This window comes from Macrobrachium rosenbergii, chromosome 27 (assembly GCF_040412425.1).
Source record: "Macrobrachium rosenbergii isolate ZJJX-2024 chromosome 27, ASM4041242v1, whole genome shotgun sequence".
NCBI lineage: Eukaryota > Metazoa > Arthropoda > Malacostraca > Decapoda > Palaemonidae > Macrobrachium > Macrobrachium rosenbergii.
Genome location: NC_089767.1, coordinates 5,459,013 through 5,485,233, shown reverse-complemented (window position 1 = coordinate 5,485,233; position 26,221 = coordinate 5,459,013). Strand labels below are relative to the sequence as shown.

At 37.9% G+C, this 26,221-nt stretch overlaps 1 protein-coding gene across 1 annotated transcript in view; it reads right to left on the bottom strand.

The window, feature by feature from the left end:
- Window positions 1–26,221, bottom strand: part of Ntan1 (N-terminal amidohydrolase 1) — a 397,928-nt gene that overhangs the window by 369,219 nt on the left and 2,488 nt on the right. The window contains exon 2 of the mRNA XM_067128816.1: window positions 2,038–2,216. The gene's annotated coding sequence lies outside the window, so the exon portion shown is untranslated. The remainder of the gene's footprint in view (window positions 1–2,037; window positions 2,217–26,221) is intronic.

Sequence of the window (26,221 nt, the reverse complement as noted above, 5' to 3'; positions counted from 1 at the left end):
CTTCTCAGATTTTCTGAAAATATCCAGTTTTTAGCTTTTTGCAAAAGAAAACTATTGTGCTGGTTTTGTCTGTCCGTCCGCACTTTATTCTGTCCGCCCTCAGATCTTAAAAACCACTGAGGCTAGAAGGCTGCAAATTGGTATGATGATCACCCACCCTCCAATCATCAAACATACCAAATTGCAGCCCTCTAGCTTCAGTAGTGTTTATTTTACTTAAGGTTAAATTTACCCAAGATCGTGCGTCTGGCGGCGCTATAGGTGCCAACAACACAGGCCACCACCAGGCCATAGCTGAAAGTTTCATGGGCCGTGGCTAATAGTTTCATACAGCATTATTATACGCTGTACAGAAAACTCGACTGTGCCGACTGTGTCTCTATTATTTTCTATTTCAATACCGGTATTCTTTTCAAGTTATAAGCTTATGTATTGTAGTGTTCTGTTACCAACGTACTGAATATGTTTACAAATTCACATTCATATCATGCTCCCGCTGTTTCCGCATCAAAATTGAATGGAACATGGAATTTAGGCCAAAGGCCAAGCACTGGGACCTATGAGGTCATTCAGCGATGAAACGGAAATTGAGAGTAAAAGGTTTAAAAGGTGTAACAGGAGGAAAACCTCAAAGCAGTTGCAATGTGAATCAACTGTTAGGAGAGGGTGGAAAGTCAGATGGAAGAAAGAGACTATGAAAGGAGGTACAGTAAAAGGAATGAAAGAGGTTGCAGCTAAGGGCTGAAGGGACGCAGGTGAAGATCCTGTAATGCCTACAGTGCACCACGTTAAGTGCACTGACGACACTAGCCACCCACAGGGTAGAAGCAGGCCAGCACTATTGCTCTCCAAGAAAGTGCAGTAATCTCCCATTTGATATCATGACAATATATATATATATATATATATATATATATATATATATATATATATATATATATATATATATATATATATATATATATATATATATAAATAAAGTCTTTCCAGAAAAAATGAGTTTCTTACTCTCTCTGTGTTGGGATGGAATGGGATTTAAAATTTAGACCAAAGGCCAATCACTGGGACCCATAAGGCCATTCGGCTCTGAAAACGAAATTGAGAGCAAAAGGTTTGAAAGGTGTAACGGGAGGAAAACCTCGCAGTTGCAAAATGAACCAGATTGTTAGGAGAATGTAGAAAATCAGATGGAAAAAGGAGAATATAAACGGAAGTGCAGTAAAAGTAATGAATTAGTTGCAGCTAGGGGCCAGAGGAAATGTTATGACTGTGGATCCCACAATTAATCTTAGAAAGTCTCTTTGCACTATCATTTATATATGTGACGAGTGAGAGTGGTGGTTTTCTCGATAAACCCACTCACACTCGTCACATATACATGATACTGCAGAGACCTTCTGAGATTTCTTGAGTTACAATGACATTTCTCGCTTTCACCTGCCCCAAGGCAGTGGTTCTCGAACCTTTTTCAGTGAATGCACCCCTTTCAAATCCGCAGTCAGTTCTCGCACCCCCTCAATTGCTGAAATGAAAACCAAAAAGTGTGTCCTGTGCTCAAGTCTGTTGCAACGTTGCCACTTCATTAGGGAATTAGGTGCGGGTTTATCTGTAGCTCAGAGCACTGCTGCATAATAATAATAATAATAATAATAATAATAATAATAATAATAATAATTCTATTATTATTACTAATTCTATTTTGTTTTATTTTTTGCTAAAAAAAACCCACGTATATAAAAATATACTTTGCTTTAATTATTCATGGGCATCCTCGCACCCTTTAGGAACCGGCTTTGAACCCCCTAGGGGTGCGAGCATCCCTGGTTAAGAACCACTGCCTTAAGCAATTGCCCCCCCCCCCGGAGAATAAGGGTATGACATTTAAAATGATTCAAGCTCAATGTTCTTTGCCTGATATTCCCGACGGTCTGTCCACGCCACTGCAAAAACCATTTCCAAAGACGATCAGATATTCTTTCGTAAATCCTGTTAAAAATCAAATTAAAATGCATCAGTACAATAACAAAATCCACCTACCTTGACGGCACGAAGAGGGCTAAAGTCGACTGATGGGGGACGCAGAAGCTTCTAGGAAGGGAGACCGTCATCGGGTGAGAATTTGCAGTACCAAAATCAATCTCATCATTCTCATCTTTACCTTATTAAATCTCCACTGCATAACGTTTCGGACATAGCCTGCGACCATCTTCAGGGTTCTGTAAAAATTAAGAGTACACATTTGCACCACATAAAAACATAAAATCATAAATTAACGACACTGAAATTCGACAAAAATGTACTTAAATGAGAACTCCTCTCTGCTAAAGGCAGAGTCATCTATGTTGAAATTGGTTTAAAGTTTCTCTGCAGAAGTCTAATGCTCTTAGCACAGTGGACAAAGATTTAGTGGGACTTTTACTCACGTATTCCAAAATACACTTCGGGCACAAATCATTATTATTATTATTGTTATTCTTCAGGAGATGAAACCTATTCTTATGGAAGAAGCTTACAGGGGCCAATGACCTGAAGTTCAAGCTTCCAGAGAATATGGTGTTCATTAGGAAGAACTAAGAGGAAGTAAAGGGAAATACAGAAAGTAGAGATCATTTGTTAAAAAAGTAAAACTTGAGTTAACAAATTAGTGAATAAATGAATAAAAATATAAGTAAATTATCAAAACAGAAGGAGAATTTAATTAGGGTGGTAATGCACTGCATCTTCGCTTGAACTTCCGAAGATCCAGTTGCCCGATGTCCTCTGGGAGACTGTTTCAGAGTCTACGGTTTGAGGAATACAGGACCTCTGGAGCTGAGAAGTTCAACAGCAAGCCGCAAATGTGAACACGGAGGCATAAATTCAAGGACCTTTTTACCAGTGTGGCTTTACCTTAGTCCTCCATATTGTATGTTATGTACAGCTCGGTTTAACATAAAGCTAAGATTATTCACCATAAATTTAGGAACTCTATACATTACAGCAGCTTCCCTATGCTTTTTAAAACATGAACAGCTTTGCGATCAATATATGCTATAAATGCTTAATCTCTCTCCTTCCCACGGTACCAAGTGGAGAAATCACTTGTTTTCAAGAATGCCAGGCTACTTAAAATAGCTGGACACTAATGTCACTGCGGAGCTGGGCCATCACTGCCACTTTGGGATATTTAGGCAAGAGCCAGTCACCCCCACTGACCTGCTTCTTCCAATGAGAATGAGAGGTCCTTTATTCTTCACACCATAGGAATGAGGAGCTATGGCTGAAAATGTCGTGCAGATGAAACTTCAAAAGTCCAAGCAAAGATGCAATGCTTTACTAACCTAATACTATTCTCTTTGTATTTTGATCATTTACTTACATTCTTTTCCATTTACTTAGTAATTTGTTAATCTATGTTTTTCTTTTTTAATGAGTGATCTCTTCTTTCTGTAATATCCCATCACCATCTGTTACTTCTCCCTAATGAACACCATATTCTCTGGAAGCTTGAACTTTGAAGTCATTGGCCCCTAAGGGCTTGTTCCATATGAATAGGGTCCGTCTTCTGAATAATAATAATAATAATAATAATAATAATATTAATAATAATAATAATAAAATGCAAGACCTTCCTACAGGCAGTACAAGACCAGTACTGCCATTCAAACCTTTTCTTTAGACCAAGGGAGTGATCTGGGTACTAACGTTTCTACTAAGCCCTTATCAAACAACCTTGGCCATTACCTCGTTAAGTGGCAACTACTGCGAGTGACCTTGCTCTTTCAATGTCCTAGGACCTTCTGGTGATTATGTTCTTAACTGGCTATCTGATGGAAGCTTAAGGAGTAAAGGGGTCATAGTAAATTACAATATTCTTCGGGAACTGGAAGTCTTCCAGTCTCACACAATTGGCCTGCCTTTGCAGTTGCAGCATGTAATATTTACTGGCTTTGGCTGATTTCGTATTATTGTCATAAAATTATTCATGTAAGAATACTGCAATTAAGATTTTTTCTAAACCAACCACCGGTACTTCAGTAGGTTTCAAGAGCTCATCAGTATGGAAAATTGCAAGTGAGAGGCTCTTTATTATACATATCAGAACCCTTATAATTCATCAAGCACATGATTTTCATCCATTCCTTCAGAACCTTTCCTTCATCCAGATTTACCTTACATACACTGGTCATCCACTCACTCACACTTTCACCACCAAATCACGGAGTCTCACTTGTAATTCTGCGTACATGTAATTCTTAGTTCCTGAACAGTGACTTCCACACGCACTCTTAAACTCACACTATCTCCTTCTAATTGTTCACCTTTCAGCTCTGTCTTTCTGCTATCTTTCAACACATCTTTAAAGTACTCACTCCACTGACAAAGGACCGCATTCTTCTTCATGCGGTGTCTCTCTATTTGTTTATTTTGCCCTGGGATCTATTTGCTCTTTAACCTTCCTCTCTGCATTTGCTTTCCTGTAGAACAACTTATTCTCCCTAAATTTCTTTCACCTCTGCTTTTTTTCAGTTTTCTCTAAAGAAAACTATTGTCTGTCCGTCCGCACTTTTTTCTGTCCGCCCTCGGATCCTGAAAACTACTGAGGCTACAGGGCTGCAAGTTGGTATGTTGATCATCCACCCTCCAATCATCAAACATACCAAATTGAAGCCCTCTAGCCTCAGTAGTTTTTATTTTATTGAAGGGTAAAGTTAGCCACAATCGTACTTCTGGCAATGAGATAGGTTAGGCCACCACCGGGCCGTGGTTAAAGATTCCTGAGACCACCGAAATATAGATCTATTTTCGGTTGCATTGATTATACGCCGTAGAGAAAACTTGATTGCGCTGAAGAAGTTTCGGCGCATTTTTTACTTGTTTTTTAATATTTATGCCTTCGTTTTCTATCCTACCTACCTCTTGACCACCTTATTCGTCTATCTGAACTTTTGTGAATAATCTTGAATAATCTTCCCTTCTGCCTTGCAGCCGCACCTTAAATAATGCGTTTTCCTACACTAAACCTTGTCATCTCCTCATCCTGCAATGGTTTCATCCATTCTTCCTATGCTCCTTCAACAACGAGCACTCCCCTGATGACTAGATAAACCTGGAAGTTACCGCAATATTCATTGAAACCAACTTTAGTGCATGCAACCCTAGTCCATTTTCCAACCACTTCACTTAATATGCTTCTCACCTGTTTTTATTATATTTACAGACACCTTTCCATTACTTCTCTTCCACCTTACACTTCCTTTTTCCTTGCCTTTTGTCTCAACCATCATATCCAATCCACCAGCTTCTGCATCCACAATCTAACGATGTCTATACCTCACCTTTTTACTTTTCCAAAGAACACTTTCCATCAATATTTGGAAACCATCATTTCTGGCAACTGAGATCTTTACTAAAGATCCATAAGTCTCTCCCCATTTCCCACTGGCCCTAGGAAACTCCATATCCATCCATAATGTGAGCAAGTTTGCGAAAGTGAACTGCGAACGACACACAAGAAAATGTGGAATTTTTAAAAGTAAAAATGTTTAAAAACTATGGCCTGTTGACATAATACTCCGTCTCCCTCTCTCTCTCTCTCTCTCCTTCCCTTGGGGAGGTTAATGCACGCCAATAACGAAACAATAATTCCAGCCTGCGTCCATCAGTTTAGGGTATCGATCTTGTTTCCGAGAAAGCCAGACTCATGGCACCGGAGCGTGCGTCGGTGCTGGCACCAGTCAGAGTGCCATACGAGCTTGCTTAAGCCGAATTTTTTTTTTTTTTTTTTTTAACCCTCTTCTGCTCTGCTTGGCTTTGATAACTTGAGGGTATTGGTAACGAATGTATGAAGAACATATATTTGATAAATATGTAGCAGTATATGAAGAACATGTTTTTGATAAACCCCGAAAAAATCATTTTCCGATACGCAGCGAACGCATAAATATCAAAATGCAAGATATAAGGGAACGTTTTTCTTTTGATTTGCAACGCGTTTTCCAGATATATATTATATATATGTACATACACAATATATATATACATACAACCATATATTTATATTATATGCATATATATAGTGTATATATATATATATATATATATATATATATATATATCTATATAATGTACATACATAATATATATATATATATATATCTATCTATATAATGTACATATATATATATATATATATATATATATATATATATATATCTATATAATGTACATATATATATATATATATATATATATATATATATATATATATATATATATATATAGCCTATACATACAACCATATATTTATATTATATGCATATATTTATATATACATATATCTATTTTATATGCATATATATATATATATATAGAAAAGAGACCTAATAATAATATACATACATACATACATATATATAATTATATACATACATACATATATCTATTTTATATGCAATATATACACATATGCTATATACACATAAAAGATATCTAGAAATAACACTGACAGCAGAAAGAAGAGATAACATTAAGATGTCCAGACTCAGAAAATATGACGCAATCATACTCGGTGAACTCTCTCCACAGAGAGAGAGAGAGAGAGAGAGAGAGAGAGAGAGAGAGAGAGAGAGAGAGAGAACAACCTGTAACACATCGATACTTGCCTCGCGTGAGTCTCCATTGAGGCGGCCTTACTGGATTTTAACAATTGCATTATATCTTATGGCATTGCTCCTGAAGCAATTTACGCCAGTGTCAAAGCCCTCCCTGCTGCCTGTCCATTACCCAGAATCCGTCATCAAGGTGAGATTCACTCATTATTACTGGAGTAGAGTTGGTGATATTATTAATAATTAGGACTAGTTTGAATCAAAATAAGAAGAAATGTAACTAAAGAATTTCCTCTCAGAATCCGTCATCACGGTGAGATTCACTCATTATTATTGGGGTAGAGTTGGTGATATTATTAATGATAATTAGGACTGCAATTTGAATCAAAATATGAAGAAATGTAACTAAAGAATTTCCTCTCAGAATCCGTCATCACGGTGAAATTCACTCATTATTATTGGGGTAGAGTTGGTAATATTATTAATGATAACTAGGACGGTAGTTTGAATCAAAATATGAAGAAATGTAACTAAAGAATTTCCTCTCAGAATCCGTCATCACGGTGAGATTCACTCATTATTACTGGGGTAGAGTTGGTAATATTATTAATAATAATTAAGACTGCAGTTTGAATCAAAATAAGAAATGTAACTAAAGAATTTCCTCTCAGAATCCGTCATCACGGTGAGATTCACTCATCATTATTGGGGTAGAGTTGACAATATTATTAATAATAATTAGGACTGTAGTTTGAATCAAAATATGAAGAAATGTAACTAAAGAATTTCCTCTCAGAATCCGTCATCACGGTGAAATTCACTCATTATTATTGGGATAGAGTTGATAATATTATTAATAATAATTAAGACTGCAGTTTGAATCAAAATAAGAAGAAATGTAACTAAAGAATTTCCTCTCAGAATCCGTCATCACGGTGAGATTCACTCATTATTATTGGGATAGAGTTGGTAATATTATTAATAATAATTAAGACTGCAGTTTGAATCAAAATATGAAGAAATGTAACTAAAGAATTTCCTCTCAGAATCCGTAATCACGGTGAGATTCACTCATTATTACTGGGGTAGAGTTGGTGATATTATTAATGATAATTAGGACGGTAGTTTGAATCAAAATATGAAGAAATGTAACTAAAGAATTTCCTCTCAGAATCCGTCATCACGGTGAAATTCACTCATTATTATTGGGGTAGAGTTGGTATTATTATTAATGATAATTAGGACTGCAATTTGAATCAAAATATGAAGAAATGTAACTAAAGAATTTCCTCTCAGAATCCGTCATCACGGTGAGATTCACTCATTATTATTGGGGTAGAGTTGGTAATATTATTAATAATAATTAGGACTGTAGTTTGAATCAAAATAAGAAATGTAACTAAAGAATTTCCTCTCAGAATCCGTCATCACGGTGAGATTCACTCATTATTATTGGGGTAGAGTTGATAATATTATTAATAATAATTAGGACTGTAGTTTGAATCAAAATATGAAGAAATGTAACTAAAGAATTTCCTCTCAGAATCCGTCATCACGGTGAGATTCACTCATTATTATTGGGATAGAGTTGGTAATATTATTAATAATTAGGACGGTAGTTTGAATCAAAATATGAAGAAATGTAACTAAAGAATTTCCTCTTAGAATCCGTAATCACGGTGAGATTCACTCATTATTATTGGGGTAGAGTTGGTAATATTATTAATAATAATTAGGACTGTAGTTTGAATCAAAATAAGAAGAAATGTAACTAAAGAATTTCCTCTCAGAATCCGTCATCACGGTGAGATTCACTCATTATTATTGGGGTAGAGTTGGTAATATTATTAATAATTAGGACTAGTTTGAATCAAAATATGAAGAAATGTAACTAAAGAATTTCCTCTCAGAATCCGTCATCACGGTGAGATTCACTCATCGTTATTGGGGTAGAGTTGGTAATATTATTAATAATAATTAGGACGGTAGTTTGAATCAAAATATGAAGAAATGTAACTAAAGAATTTCCTCTTAGAATCCGTAATCACGGTGAGATTCACTCATTATTATTGGGGAAGAGTTGATAATATTATTAATAATAATTAGGACTGTAGTTTGAATCAAATATGAAGAAATGTAACTAAAGAATTTCCTCTCAGAATCCGTCATCACGGTGAGATTCACTCATTATTACTGGGGTAGAGTTGGTAATAATATTAATGATAATAATTAGGACTGTAGTTTGAATCAAAATAAGAAGAAATGTAACTAAAGAATTTCCTCTCTCAGAATCCGTCATCACGGTGAGATTCACTCATTATTATTGGGGTAGAGTTGGTAATATTATTAATAATTAGGACTAGTTTGAATCAAAATATGAAGAAATGTAACTAAAGAATTTCCTCTCAGAATCCGTCATCACGGTGAGATTCACTCATCGTTATTGGGGTAGAGTTGGTAATATTATTAATAATAATTAGGACGGTAGTTTGAATCAAAATATGAAGAAATGTAACTAAAGAATTTCCTCTTAGAATCCGTAATCACGGTGAGATTCACTCATTATTATTGGGGAAGAGTTGATAATATTATTAATAATAATTAAGACTGTAGTTTGAATCAAAATATGAAGAAATGTAACTAAAGAATTTCCTCTCAGAATCCGTCATCACGGTGAGATTCACTCATTATTACTGGGGTAGAGTTGGTAATATTATTAATAATTAGGACTAGTTTGAATCAAAATATGAAGAAATGTAACTAAAGAATTTCCTCTCAGAATCCGTCATCACGGTGAGATTCACTCATCGTTATTGGGGTAGAGTTGGTAATATTATTAATAATAATTAGGACGGTAGTTTGAATCAAAATATGAAGAAATGTAACTAAAGAATTTCATCTCAGAATCCGTAATCACGGTGAGATTCACTCATTATTACTGAGGTAGAGTTGGTGATATTATTAATGATAATTAGGACGGTAGTTTGAATCAAAATAAGAAGAAATGTAACTAAAGAACTTCCTCTCATAATCCATCATCACGGTGAGATTCACTCATTATTACTGGGGTAGAGTTGGTAATATTAGTAATGATAACTAGGACGGTAGTTTGAATCAAAATCATAAGAAACGCGACTAAAGAATTAAAAGAGGGACCAATCTGGGGAAAAAACGGATGAAACTGGGGATATTTGACATTCAAAGAGGCGCAGCCACCAGGCCCTTTGAAAACCAATGATGAAAGTGAGGCGGAAGGCCTCTTCTCCATGCAAAGGGCGACGCAGTTCCTCCGGGGACGTTCTCTTTTGGACGGGTACCGTGTGAAAGCCCATCGAAAAAGAGAACTCGTACACACTCACACACACACACACATATGTATATATAAATGCCTATACCAATGCAAGCGTGACGAGTCATTCTGAGATTGGACACACCAGTTTCTCTCCCTCAAGAGTAGGTCTAATGTTTTACTTTTATTTATCTGCAAAAGTAAAACGTTACTCTTGAGGGAAAGAGATACTACAAGCTGGAAATATGTTGCCTTAAAGTAGAAGAGGCCTCGTTTGCGCTGGCATATATGTATGTATGCATGTATATGTATGTACGTACGTATGTATATATGTGTGAGAGTGGTCTCTTACTATTTTAAGACAACACGTTTCTAATTTCCAGCATCTCTTTGCTTCTTGAAGATAAGATGGTATAAGATACTGGAAACGTGTTCTCTTAAAGTAACAGAGCCACCAAGTGCATTGATGTATAATATATATATATATATATATATATATATATATATATATATATATATATATATATAATATAATATATATAATTAGAGAGAGAGATTTATACATATACAGTATAACTTATACGTACATATAAATGTTTGTTTATATATGTATATATATATATATATATAAATATATATACATACTAGAAATAATCAACACACAATCACGTGTGGAATAGAAATAAATTTCCGACTCACATCAAGATCGAACCCAGGTCTTGACTTTCAACTGAAAGACCTGGGTTCGATCCTGATTTGAGTCAGAAATTTATTTATATATACATACATATAATGGCATACGCTTCCGTAATATTTCGCGTAATGGACAGCTGATACGAACAAGTTTACAAACACAAATAGGCAGTACAAGTAAGTGAGACATTTAGCTGCTATTAAAAACAAAAAATAAATAAATAAAAATTCGTCGAAGGGCAGAAAGCGCCCAGGAAAAAATCGATCGGTGCAAAGTCAAGCCCTGTCCTTTTCCAAGAAAGTTATAATAAAGATTACCAATACATGTACACACACACACACACACATACACACACTTCTACATAGATCCGCCCACACCCGAAGAGCCGATCGAACGGAAGATATACTATGAGGTGCCGTTGTATCATTACATCTCTCTCTCTCTCTCTCTCTCTCTCTCTCTCCTACTCGTTCACTCCGTCTGGATTATTCTTCCTCCTTCAGTATGCCGTTGTCTAACTAGAGGTATAGTGCATGTGCGTGCCAGTGGTCTCTCTCTCTCTCGTGGTCCATTCAGAGTTTTTCTTCTTCTTCTTCGAATATTTGCCAGTGTCGTGCTGTTGCCTACACGAATCTACGTTATTCATACACACACACATATCTACATCTTGTGCACACTTATGTATATAAACCTACACATGTATATATATAATATTTGTATTTACTTATACACACAATATATATATATACATATATATTAGACTTAAGAGAAAAGCATATGCAAATCACTGACACATACATACTTTAACACACACAATCACGCCTACACACACACACACATACACACACATACACGCACACACATATATAAATATATATATATATATATATATATATATATATATATATATATATATATATATATATATATATATATATCTATATATATATATATATATATATATATATATATATATATATACATATATATATATCTAATCTGTTAGCAGCAGGCAATGGACGTGGGGTTAATTCCCAGTGTGAGTGAAATAACTGGGAGGTGGAGACAATACTTCGAAAACTTAACTATGCCAGATGTGAGTAAGTCTTCAGTAATAACGTGGATAAACAATGAAGGAGGAGGAGGAGGAGGAGGAGGAGGAGGAGAAAGTGCCAGTGAAGGAAAGCAACAACGAAAGGAGATAAGAAGTGAGAAGAGCCAGACTAGGAGGAAGCTGAGAAAAGGTAAGGATTGGGGATTTATTAGCATTGTTATTCAGCAAACGGACCCTAAGGGGCCACTGACTTGAAATTCTTCAAGCTTCCAGAGAATATTAAGGTGTTCATTCGAAAGAAGTAGCAGAAGGTAGTGGGAAAAACAGAAAGAGGGGATTAGTTATTAGGAAAATACAGATAAACTGACAAATTAATACATAAATAAAAATGGAAGTAAAATATTAAAATACAATTTGAATTGTATCAGGGTAGTAATGCATTGCATCTTAGCTTGAACTTCCGAAGTTCCAACTGCACGACATCCTCTGGGATGTTCCACAGTCCAGTGGTGTGAGGAACAAGGAACCTCTGGAACTGGGAAGCTCTACAGAAAGGCACATTCACTGCACAGTAGTGCTGTTGTTGTTGTTCAGCGAATGTGGTTGCTCTCTCTCGGCAGATAAATGGTAATCTCTGGCAGAAGCAGACATCCACACTGGAGAACAGCATTCTAGTAAGGGAAGCACAAATGACCTGACACAGGTTGCACTGATTTTATCACTGATATAAATATAAATCTATGAATGGCAAGTGGTCGTCAGAATCTGAGAAAGAGACAGATTAAGTCTAAGTGTAGTCGAACCCCAGTATTCGCGGGGATGCGTACCACTACCTCCTGTAAATAGCTAAAATCCGCGAATACTTAAAACCCCTCTAAACACGCTTATAACTGCTTGTTTTGATAGTTCAAAACACCAAAAAACCCTCTAAAAATTATTGTACCTGAATATTTTAATAGTCTTATCACAAAAAGTGCATTTAGTCACGAAAATGATATGAAAATAACAGTGACCTGTGAATATTTCCTCTGCGAAAAATGCCGCGAATACGCGAATTTTCCGCGAATAATGTGTTTATATGTTCCACTGAGAAATTCGCGAACAGGTGAGTTCGTGAATTCAGAACTGCGAATATCCGAGAGTCGACTGTATCCAGAACTGAAACTTGATAATACAGTTTCATTTACTGATAAAACTCAATCACTGATTAATAATATGACGACAACATTATCGTCACTTTCAAAACATCATCACAATCGAATTTCCACAACAGTGGAATCACCACATTAGTTCACGTAAATGGGATTTGTAAGGTGAATATGAAAGGAGGCACAGTAAAGGTGCCTACAGGGGACGCTGCAAAGAACCTTAAGTAATGCCTACAGTGCTCCGCATGAGGTGAACTGACGACGCTACCCCCCAACAGGGAATTGGTTCCAGTCTGTACTTGTAAAACTAAATTTCTGTTTGGCACGAAACTGACGCTTTTCAAAAGTTCAAAGCTTTCGAATTACTTTTTAAGAGTTCGTCTATCATTGTTGAAGCGAGTAAAAAAAATTATTACAAAATATCTGCATACTACTAAACTTGTTAAGCAGGCGTGGCAGAGATCACTGTACTTGCAAAATCTTGTTCCATTTAAAAAAAAATACACATGAACGAACGCACAATCATGTACGCTTACACAAAAACATTTGTTTCAGCCAAAAGATGAACAAAAGATACGACTGGCTCTTAAGAAAATCGGATAAGCTGTGAATAAGGCTGAATTGCTGACCAGGGAATGGAAAACGGTTGGTTTTGTTTTCAACTGTGCCTTAATCTTACTTCGTGCGTATATAGGAGAAAGAAGTTTTATCCAGTGTGATCGAAATTTACTGTTTCATTAACATGTTTAGCAAGCAAAAATTGCTGCCGAAGAAAATGATTCTGTACATGAATATATTGCAATGTTCCAACATTAAATACTTCAAGTTTTATTCTGCACATGAATATATTACAATGTTCCAACATTACATACTTCAAGTTTTATTCTGTACATGAATATATTACAATGTTCCAACATTAAATACTTCAAGTTTCATTCTGCACGTGAATATATTACAATGCTCCAACATTAAATACTTCAAGTTTTATTCTGCGCATGAATATATTACAATGTTCCAACATTAAATACTTCAAGTTTTACTCTGCACATGAATATATTACAATGCTCCAGCATCAAATACTTCAAGTTTTAACTGAAGTTCATTTCAGTGTTCAGAAATCAGTAACCATCGAAAAAGATGCCTAAGTCTTACTAAAACCTTTCCTGGCGTTCAAAAAACGCGTCTCTGAGTACCGTGAAGTACCCGACTCTTTCACATACTAAACGGTAACCTGAAGTCATGCACCCAAACATCTGATCATCTCGATATTCCAGTCCCTGAATCAACGTTTTATCGTGAAACCAAACACTCCAGTAAATAAACACTCGCTTCCCGAGTGACCTGAAGTGAAAGTGCAGCCCAAGACATGAGGTGGGAACGAAGCAACATGTCATGTCATGACACCGCGACGGAGGACGTCGCAGCATAATTACGAAGGGGTCTCTCTCTCTCTCTCTCTCTCTCTCTCTCTCTCTCTGTGTGTGTGTGTGTGGTTGGAAGGAGGACCAGAGATCTTTCGCGTACGGTAACGAGAGCCATTTTTTACTGCATTGGCGTAACTTGGAGTCGAGGGGAAGTGAATGGCAAAAGTATGAATGCCGGTCGTGATTGCGTGGCCGGCGAAGTGAATTGGAATGATACATGCCAGTCACGTCATATAATTATTTGAAATGAAATAGCACCGAGCGTTCTGGGTGATTAAAAGAAATTGTAAAGATCACAACAGGATTTTCTGGTGGGAGACAACAGTGAACCGAACGGGAATGAAGTAACGGGAAATGAACTGAAGAAAATGAATGAAATGGTTTCATATCAGAAAGCACAAGAATGTTAAAACTAGCCAAAAAAAAAAAAAAGAATGGCGGTATATTCATGGAAAGAGCGAGAATACCTACGGAATTAAAAAACGAATAAGAAAACACACTAACATATTTTGTAGATTTCAATGAGGACCTGCAATGATGTAGATTACACACAGAGAATGGAAGAAAGTTAAGTATACCTTAGTTTTACCAGACCACTGAGCTGATTAACAGCTCTCTTAGAGAGGGCTGGCCCGAAGGATTAGACTTATCTTACGTGGCTAAGAACCAATTGGTTACTTAGCAACGGGACCTACAGCTTATTGTGGAATCCGAACCACATTATAGCGAGAAATGAATTCCTATCACCAGAAATAAATTTCTCTAACTCTTCATCAGCCGGCCGGGGGAACTGAACTCCGGCCCATCGAGTGACAGTCTGAAGCTCAACCGACTCAGCCAACAATGGGCTAGAGAATGGAAGAACACTACAAAATCACAGAACGGTGACATTGCTTGACAGAACGACGAGGAAGCCATTGGCCACCGTCACTCTTCGGCTACCCAATCACGACTGGGTGAATGGAATGGAATATACAGTTTAGGCCAAAGGCCAAAACTGGGACCTATGAGGTCATTCAGCGCTGGAAAGGAGATGGAGAGTAGGTAGGTCTGGAAGGCGTAACAGGAGGATAACATCTAAGTAGTTGCTCTTTGAAATAATTGTTAGGAGAGGGTTAAGGATAGCAAGATGGAAGAGACATATGAACGGAGGTACGGTAAAAGGGATGAACGGGGATAGACTTCAAATGACGCACCCAGAATGTCAAGGCGTCTACTCAGAAAATCAATTTACGTTGGGTTCCCACAGAGCAGGGGAGACTACAGCAGAATAGCGCGAATTGCCATAAAAGTAATAAATAATACATAATGTCATCTTGCAGGCTATGCTGCACAAATGAAGTGCAGAGGATATACGAGGTTAAGGTACAACTTGCAAAAAAAATCACTGTCTTGCAAATGCAAGATGAAAAAATATTAAACAAGTAATGAATACGCAGAAGTTTCTTCAGCGCGATCGAGGCCACCGAAAACAGATCTATCTTCCGGTGGTCTCGATTTAATGGTGTATGAGCCGCGGCTCATGAAACTTTCACCACGGCCCGTGGTGGCCTATGCTATATCGTTGCCAGAAGCACGATTATGGCTAACTTCAACCTTAAATAGAATTAAAATTACTGAGGCTAGAGGGCTGCAATTTGGTATGTTTGATGATTGGAGGGTGGATGACCAACATACCAATTTGCAGCCCTCTAGCCTCAGTAGTTTTTAAGATCTGATGGTGGACAGAAAAAGTGGGGACTCCTCAAAAAAAAAAAAAAGTGCTCAATAAAGGAAGTGAAATATTTATGAAAAATAAGGATACGAATTACAGTGAGATTTGAAAGAAAATGAGAAAACTTGATGACGTCACAACACTAGCGTATCCAGAAAAATTTCATGGGGGCAACAGTTTCCATATTATTCATAAATATATATATATATATATATATATATATATATATATATATATATATATATATATATATATATATATATATATATATATATATATATATATATAATTCTTTAATAGATTTTTTTATTTTTCCCGTTTTTATATTTGTAATTTATGTTATCATAATCTAAATCTTCAATAATATTATTTTTTTATTATTTTTCATGGGGAGACACGTGCCCAGGTGGTCCCCCTCACCCGGATCCGTTAGTGCGTCACAAGGAAAAGTTAACTGCAACGGAGTTTAGTTGAGTAAGTGCAATAATAATTTAAGTAGGAAGGAATAGGGGAAAGATATCAGAATAAAACATTATATTAATGAAGGCTTCATGCAGCATTAGTCACGAAATAGACCGAGCATTTTTGCAGAATGGAATCAGGATGGAAAATACCACATCCTAGCATGCCAACAATCAGAATAAAAAAAAAAGTATTTTTTTTAACAAGCTTTTATTAAAATGCACTAAAAAGTAAAAAATGATTTTTTGAGACATCAGGATTTTCTTACAGTTAATCATGTCTACAAAAATAAAATTCTACAAGAAATAAAAAACAATATATTTCTTTTCTTATAGCATTTCCTTCCATGTCTGGCGGTCACGTTTTTATAGTTGTAGACATGATAAATTGTAAGAAAATCCTGGTATGTCTCAGTTTTTTTTCTCTCTCTCTCTCTCTTTTTAACTTTTAGTCCATTTTAATAAAAGAGCGATTTAAGTTTTAACAATGTTTTCTTTTATACTTTTTAGTTTTGACAGAAATTGTAACCGATTTATGATTGCAGCTAGCGAAATTGATAACCTGTCGTGTCAAAGAAGGTTTGAAAACTCCGTAGACTTATTTATCGAGTCAAATAAGTTGTGAAAAATCCGAAGAGTTTCATACAAATCCTGAGATACTGGGAGAGGTCACTGCAGGGTCACTAGAGGTCACTGCTGACCTACTAATCTTGCAAGGTTGTATTGTCACCAGGATTGAGCAACCATACAAAATTTCAAGTCCATCGGACGAAGGGAACATGTCGAAAATTGAGTTGCAAGATTTGACCCACACACAACAAACAAAGACAAAAAGCAAGCTAAATAAAAGTGTATAAAAGTTGACAGGAGCTCTTCCTCATACACGTGTCAGACACTAAAGCAAAAAAGGATAATCTATAGAGTATAGATCAATAGGATGGACTAAGATATGACTTACCTAAGTAAGAAACAAGAATGAAACAGCAACAATAAAAACTGGCTGAATACATTGAGGTGATGGAATGACTGACTTTAAATACAAAACAAATAAAAACTGCGCCGAAGTTTCTTCGGCGCAATCGAGTTTTCTGTACAGCGTATAATACTGTATGAAACTCTCAGCCACGGCCCACGAAACTTTCAACCACTGCTCGGTGGTGGCCTGTGTTGTTGGCGCCTTTAGCGGTGCCAGACGCACAATGACGGCTAACTTTAAGCTTACATAAAATAAAAGCTTCTGAGGCTAGAGGGCTGCAATTTGGGATGTTTGGTGAATGGAGGGTGGATAATCAACATACCAATTTGCAGCCCTCTAACCTCAGTAGTTTTTATTACAGAAGGCAGTCAGTGGCAATGGCACTGAAGGTTATTGCAAATGATTTGTTTCTTCATTGCAAAGGATATCAGTGGTCTTCCGGTCATGAAACTGGCCTCAGCGCTGAAGGGCCTGTATGTATGGCAGTTAGACTACCGGGGTGAATTGGAGCCACGGTGGAAAAAGGCATGAGGCCGGCAACCTCACCCCAAAAGATTTTCGAAAACCGGAGAGGTAGCTGTTTCTGAAGCCTCTCCTTCGGAAGATAAAAGAGTATTATAAAAGAGTATTCTTATGGTAAATTAAAGTCAAGGAACCGAAACTACATTGGAATGGTTGACAGAGTTTAGGCCAGAGGCTAAGCGTTGGGACCTATGAGGTCATGCAAAGCTGGAAGGGAAATTGACAGTAAAAAAAAGGCTTGAAAGATGTAACGGGAGGAAAACCTCAAAGCGGTTGCACTATGAAATAATTGTTAGGAGGTGGAAGACACATAAGATGAAAGGAGGTACAGTCAAACGAATGAAAGGGAGCTTGCTGCAAAGGCCCTTGAGTTATGCCTACAGTGCACCCCGTGGGATGTACTGACGGTACTAACAGCCCACCGCGCCCCCGCTACGGGGCTGAAACGATGAATCAAAATAAGGTTCAGCTAAAGGGAGCCTCAACTAAACGCCTTCGTCCCAAGACTTCCTATAGGGAGAACAACGGCCTTACAGAACCACTCCCAGACACACACGTGGCTCCAGACAAATTGATGTCTCCCCCTCCCCCCTTGGGGCGTGGAGGGGGGCGGCAGGCCCCATAAGTAAGGAAAAGGAAGAAAAAGACATCGGCAATGGATGTCTGATATAAGTTATTGATTTCGTTGCGAATGGGTAACGCTGTGGCTGTCGCCAAAGATGAAGAAGTTTATATAAAATTGACAGGAATTCATTCGAATACGGCCTTTTTTTTTCTTTTTTTTTGCACTGGCAAATATATACGTCCGTTCCTTTTTACTGTACCTCCGTTTATATTATTTTTTTTTCATATACTGAGAGGTTTTTTTCCCCTCTCGTTACACCTTTCAAACCTTTTCACTGTCATTTTTCCTTCCAGCGCTGAATGACCTCGTAGGTCCCAGGCTCCCAGCGCTCGGCCTTTGGATTAAGTTTTGATATTTAAATATATATATACTAAATTTTGATACTTATAATATATATATATTATATATATATATAATAAATATATATATTTAAATATCAAAATTTAATCCAAAGTGCGAGCGCTGGGACCTATGGGGTCATTCAGCCCTGGAAAGTGAAAATGACAGTAAAAAGGTTTGACAGGCGTGACGAGAGGGGAAAACCTCTCAGTTGCACGACGCAACAATTGTTAGGAGAGAGTGGAATTGCTATGGGAAAAAAGGTAATATGGACGGAGGTACAGTAAAGAGGAATGGGTGAGAGAGTTTGCAGGTAGGGGCCGATATATATATATGTATATACATATATATGTATATATATAGGCCTATATATATATGTATATATATAGGCCTATGGATATATATGTATTTATATACAGTATATATATAGGCCTATGGATATGAAGTTTGCAGCCCCATACACTGAAAAAAAAATCTCATTAGCAGCACATCTAACCCCCACTGCCCTTACAAGCTAACGTCACTCACACAATCTTGAACACACAATCATGCATCCTGGATATTAATACCTCATGCACTCCCTAGCTGCAACCCCTTTCGTTCCTTTTATTGTACCTCCTTTCATATTCTCTTTCTTCCACCTTTTCTGAACAATCGATTCAAACGTAGTGCAACTGCTTTGAGGTTTTCCTCCTGTTACACCTTTCAGACCTTTTTACTCTCAATTTCCGTTTCAGCGCTGAATGACCTCATACGTCCCAGTACTTGAGTCCATATTCTATCTTCAAGGAAGGGGCGACAAGGATTAGAGACTTATTTTACGTGGCTAAGAACCAGTTGGTTACCCAGCAACGGGACCTACAGCTTGTTAACCAAACGCAGTTGGATTAATGGCGGTTGTGTCAGAACTGGTCAAAGAAACCTAAATTTCGCGGGCAATGGTATACAATTTTGTTCTAATGACCTAAGATATAATGTTCAGATAGCGCAGTCAGTTGGTCATCCTTTTGTGAGGAAGCAGAGCTGGCGACCAAATACAACGGAATCAGATCCTGGACCTAGGCATTCTAAAAATTCATGATCAAAGTGCATTATCAGACATTCATTGTACTGAAAGTAAAACGGACAATAGCTGTAATTTTACTGGCATAATTGCAAGCCTGGTATTCAGAATAAGGCAAAATAAAGAGGAAAACACTTGGCAAATGAGCTCGCAGTTCAAAGAACTTGAGAAAAGAATCCCGCCCAACACACTAAGAGTTAAGAAGAGTCTGCTCCTTCAGTTGACAACAGCCCGCTGTGAAGCCAACTCATTTCCCCCTCTCATTAAGTCCCTCTAGAATAGATCAATGCATCTAATGCCGTATTGGAATAGAATGGGATACAGAGTTTAGGCCCAAAGGCCAAGCACTGGGAGCTATGAGGGCATTCAGCGCTGGAAAGGAAATTGAGAGTAGCTAGGCTTGACAGGTGCAGCAGGAGGAAAACTTTGCAGTTGAACTATGAAGCAATTGTCAGGAGAGGGTGGAAAGTACGATGTTAAAAAGATGATATGAACGGAGGTACAGTAAAAGGAATGAAAGGGGTTGCAGCTAAGGGTCGAAGGGACGCTGCAAAGAACCTTAAGCAACGCCTGCAGTGCACCGCGTGAGGTGCACTGACGGTACTAACCCCCTACGGAGGCACTGGCCTTCACTGACATCCTGGTACTCAGGTCTTCCTTGTGCTATCACTTCCACAAATCTCCACTCATCTCCCGCCTCCCTCCCAATGAATATCATTCAGACAGACTTGACAGTTCCAAATTTGCTTGTGCTCACAGGAGCCCTGCAGCTGACACTGTCTACTAAATCTTTCCTAAAGCTTTAGTCTTTTGTCAACAAGTTGTTTTAAAGTTTTACAGACATGCCTTGGTCCGTGTCTGGATAGCTGCACAGGTCATGCTAGACTAGTGTTTAATCTCATTCTCGTATGCGGTTTCAGTCTATTTGATTACCAAAGTTTATATAGCTCACCCACAGCTCAATTTACCTTTTTTTTTTAAAGTCTCACTAAATACCAACTCAAAAGTACCTGTAGTGGATATAATTCTTACCTCGTTCCACTGTGCCATACTCTTATTACTTCTGTTGTTCTCAAGATTTATTTTGATTTGATTTATATATATATTTTAGGCATACATGCCAAGCACTGGGGCAACTAAGGCCATTCAGCGCTGAAAAGGAAACTCACAGTAAAAGCTTGAAAGGTGTAACAGGAGGAAAACCTCGCAGCTGCACTATAAATCAACTGTTAGGAGAGGGTGGCCAGTAAGGTGGAAGAAAGACAATATGAAAGGAGGTACAGTAAAAGGAACGAAAGGGGTTGCAGCTAGGGGCCGAAGGGACATCGCAAAGAACCTTAAGTAATGCCTACAGTGCACCGCATGGGGGTGTAGATATATTTTGAGGGGTTCCCACTTTCTTACCTAGAAATTCACTCCAGTACACGACACTTTTTACTTTCAATTTGATTCTCTTCCCGTACGACGTACGAGACAAACATATATATATATATATATAAATATGTATATATAATATATATACATACATACATATCTGTATATATACACATATATATAGTATGTTTCACATAAATCAATTAAATATACCACCGTAGCGGAAACAAGCAGTAGGCCTACTATGCTTGGATACTGCCAAGTGGGAGTGTTTATGAAACCCTCCTGGGGGAGAAATAGTGTATTATGGCAGATGATGAGTTTCTCCCTCCTAATGCCAATGGCAACTACAGTCAGGCTAGTCCAAGGTCTAAGAAAATGTCAGTCTACTTGGTTAAAGTGTAAGGAAACCCTGTTACCCCGAGACCAATTTCATGAGCTTAACCCCTGTGGGATATTAGGCTAGGTCATGAGTTTGCGGCCCTGTACTAAAGTTTAATAAGGGCAAATATATCACCCAGGACTTGCACAAATTTTGGAGATTGTGTCATATTTCTTTAATGGCGAACTTGTGATCCATGCGGTATCTTTCCAAATTTATTTCTACGGTAACGACAAGAGAGTCGTCTACTTTACAGCTACAGAAAACGACTCGCAATGACCTTTTTCAGGGGTGACTTTAGCATTACTGAATGGTACGAGTCACTCGTACCATTCAGTAATGCTACAGTATATATATGTGTGTATGTGTGTGTATGTTACACTTATATGTATATATACACATATATAATGGAGAGGGACTAACTACAGTATACGTAAAACTTAGGCCTATATATACAAACATATATATAAATTCCTGACTCACATCAGGATCGAACCCAGGTCTTCCGATTGAAAGGCAAGGCGTGCAGTGGCACTCAGCTTCCAACATCTTTTTTATGACTTGCATGGCCTAGTGGGCAGCGCCCTTGCCTTTCAACTGAAAGACCTGGGGTCGATCCTGATGCGAGTCAGAGATTTATTTCTGTTCCACACGTGATTGTGTGTTGACTATTTCTATACATATACATATATGAGAGAGAGAGAGAGAGAGAGAGAGAGAGAGAGAGAGAGAGAGAGAGATGATACGAGGTCGACCTCCATTCCCTGAGCACAGGTGTCACTGAGAAATTTGAGATAACGACGCCAATACCAAGCATAATGCGACGCGAAAGTATTGGAGTTGGATCACCAGATTTGGGCCCAAGGACAACCACTGGGACCTTTAAGGTCATTCAGCGCTGGAAGGGAAATTGGGAGTAAACAAGTGGAAAATGCTCCGGAGTTCCTTCGGCGCTATCGAGTTTTCTGTACAGCCGCTACAGCGTATACTCAAGGCCACCTAAAATAGATCTATCTTTCGGTGGTCTCGGTATAAATGCTGTATGAGCAGCGGCCAATAAAACTTTAGACAAGGCCCGGTGGTGGCCTATCCTATCTCGTTGCCAGAAGAACGGTTATGGCTAACTTTAACCTTAACGGGAGGAAAACCTCAAAGCAGTTGCACTATGAAACAACTGTTATGAGAGGGTTGAGGAAAGTAAGATCGAAGAAAGAGAATATGAAAGGAGGTACAGTAAAACGAACGAAAGGGGTTGCAGCTATGGGCCTGAGGAAGGGACGCCGCAAAGAACCTCAAGCAACACCTACAGCGCAGCGCGTGAGGTGCACTGACGGCAAAAACCCCACTATACGAGGGAAACGAAAGTATTCCTGGCAACAGAGATCTGGTTAGTGATGAAAGCGACTTGAATTCGAGGTCCGAAGATAAGAGCCGTGTCCGCAGATAAGAAGAATCAGCAAGATATCAAACGACACGTTGTACTCGCGTCCTCAAATCTGCATTATCTGCGTCGGATACAACGGTACAAAAGCCATCAAATACATTTTAAATGTCGCAGGCTCAAAGAACGTGACTCAGCTGAGGTCATTTACCACTGAAGGGAAAACTGCAAAGAACCTTAAGTATTGCCTACAGTGCACCGCGCTTGAGGCGCTCTGACGGAGTGTATATATATACTGTTAAGGACAACATACTGCATGAAGCCATGTTTACGGAGTTTATAAAAGACAACCAATTAAAAATAAGTCAAGTTTTCAAGAGAACCAAATATGTACTACAATCAAACAGTACACTCGTACTAACTTATAGACTGACAAACATAAATAAAATAACGGCTACCTGTGAATGTTATACTGTAACGTATAAAAAAAAAGAAAATAAAAAAAATGTGGTGGAACTTGTACTTTTCTTAATAAACGATTAAAAAGTCCATAAACTGAACGACTGCAAATATGAAAAAAGAATCGACGTTGTAGGCCTATAGGTTTCTCATACGAACGGGAAAAATAACAACAATGTCGTATCATTTCGAAATCAGACACGAACGAGCGAACGAACATACAATTTAGGCCAGAGGCTAAGCACTGGGACCTATGAGGTCATTAACAGTAAAAAAAAAAAAAGTTTGAAAGGTGTAACAGGAGGAAAACCTCCCGGTTGCACTGTGAATCAATTGTTAGAAGACGGCGGAGAGTAAGACGGAAGAAAGAGAATATGAAAGGAGGTACGGTAAAAGGAACGAAAGAGGTTGCAGCTAGGGGCCTTAGGAAGGGACGCTGCACAGAACCTTAAAGTAATGCCTTACAGTGCTCCACGTGAGGTGCACTGACGGCACTAACCTCCTAGACTTACACTTGAGGGCAGACTGTAGGAATAAACTGAAGGAATGAAAGAAGTCGAATCCAGTTAATGGTACAGTCAATAACAGTCTGATGACCCTCGAAAAGGAGCCAGTCTCGAGATTATGGTTCCGTTATCAGGCTGAATCGTGTGTGACATTGATAATGAACTTGTAACAGGCGTAGGCAGCGAATGACATCTATCCTATTATCATAAAATAATTCTACTGAAATTGTACATATAAACATGCATATAATACATACTGAAAAATTCTTCTGTCGAAATAAAACACGACATTAACAATTAAATTTGTAAAATACATGCACACACTATATATATATATTTAACTATAAATGTATTGGAGGAAAAATCTGTTATTGCAGGAGCACAATTATAACGATTTATTCTAGTGAAAGCTAAAGAGTAAAGTGTCTCTAGTTTTCAGAATGACCTAGAATCAAAATCTGAGAATAAAACCACCATGGTGACTAGAGAAATGTCTCCAAAAGGGGAGGAGCAGCAATTTGAATGAGAAAACGGAGAACTCTGCGACTGAGCGTAAAGTTTTCAATGAGAAAAGTGACACAAATACGTTGAGAGCACATGATAAATTTTTCTTTACGTCATAAAAAATAAAGAAACCACTTTCTAAAGTAAGAACGTACAAACAGATGACAGAGTTTGGAACGAGAAAGTATAGGCTAGTAGGCCTAGAAGTCTTTTCTCATGAAATTCCAAAAGAGATGTGAAGAAGTTATGAAAATACGGCAATCGAGAAACTTTATAAAAAAAAAAAGGCAAGGAGAAAACATAAAACGGGAATATTTCATCATATTGCTATACTTTTTCATGAAAAAAAAGGGTAGGCACGTGAACCTATCAAAATCTTTGTAAACCAGCTTTGAAAAATCAGATAGCGGACTACTGTAGTCCTCATTGTCGTGTAGATATCCAACTTATCACTGGATCAGTAATTATTAGAACGATCATATATAACCAGCGGGTCAATCCTTCTGAAAGGTGCAATCATTTACGAGATTTGCCTCAGAAAAAATAACTCCACAGAAACACCATTGTGCTCTGCGATTAGGCTAATCTCCTGAAATGCACCAATAACTGCCATTGGGCTACACTGATACGAATGGATCTTTGTGCAATACTTGATACAACACTGCACGAATTTAAGGAACCACTTGCTGCTTGAATACGGGTGCAAATGATGCCTAAATGATTCAGGGGATATTTGACTAGCAAAACTTTTCAAACGCAAAAAAAAAAAAACTTGCAATTTGTGCCAATGTTCTGCAACATACATTATTCAGTATATCGTGGCTTGTACATAGTATGCAACTGTCTCACTGACGCGTCCAAAATAAAAAGCATAATTAAGGACCTAAGATTTGTTTTGAATTTATGAAATACAGACAGTCAAGCCAAGCAGTGGGGCAGTTGCAAACATTCAGAGCTTGAGATAGTGAAAGGAGAGAGTTTAAGTGGTTGGACAGCAAGATAAAGAGGTCCACATAATAAAATCAATGATGCACAAGGACCTAAACCCCACAGTACAGTACAACTAAGAAGTAACACTTAAGAGAGGTTGGGCAGCAAGGCTGAAGAAAGGCAGCGGGAATGGAGGTAAATTAAAAGGCTGAAAAGTTGGGGCTGAAGGGATGCTGCAAACTACGGAGGTGTCATTTGGGGGTGGGGGGGCTGGGGGAAGCACTTGGCCCCTCAAGACACTGATGGCCCCCCAAGACTTGATTTGCCCCCTAGCCTTTGAAATAACAATATTATGTGGGTGGTTGTGGAACACCTGTTCGCTGCTTAATTAACTCAATACCGCTCTTATATGGCTTCAAAATGCTGCAAAATGAATGCGCACAAATTTCAAAAAATTTCTCTGGGGGGCGGCTGTAAGCCCCCTGATAAATTTTTGGTATTTTGTGCGCATTTTGGAGCCATACAAGAGCGGTATTGACTTAACAAAGCATCAAACAGGTGTGCCACACCCATCATCAATATTATTATTATTTTATTATTAACATTTTTATTAATATTATTATTATTTCAGAGGCTAGGGGGCAAACCAAGTCTTGGGAGGCCATCAGTGTCTTGAGGGGGGGCAAGTGTCCCCCCAGATAATAGGTCTCAGTTCGCTTGCCACCCCACCCATTCCATAACTCCTAAACCTTTGCTCCCCCCAACACCCCCAAAAGAAAAATCTGA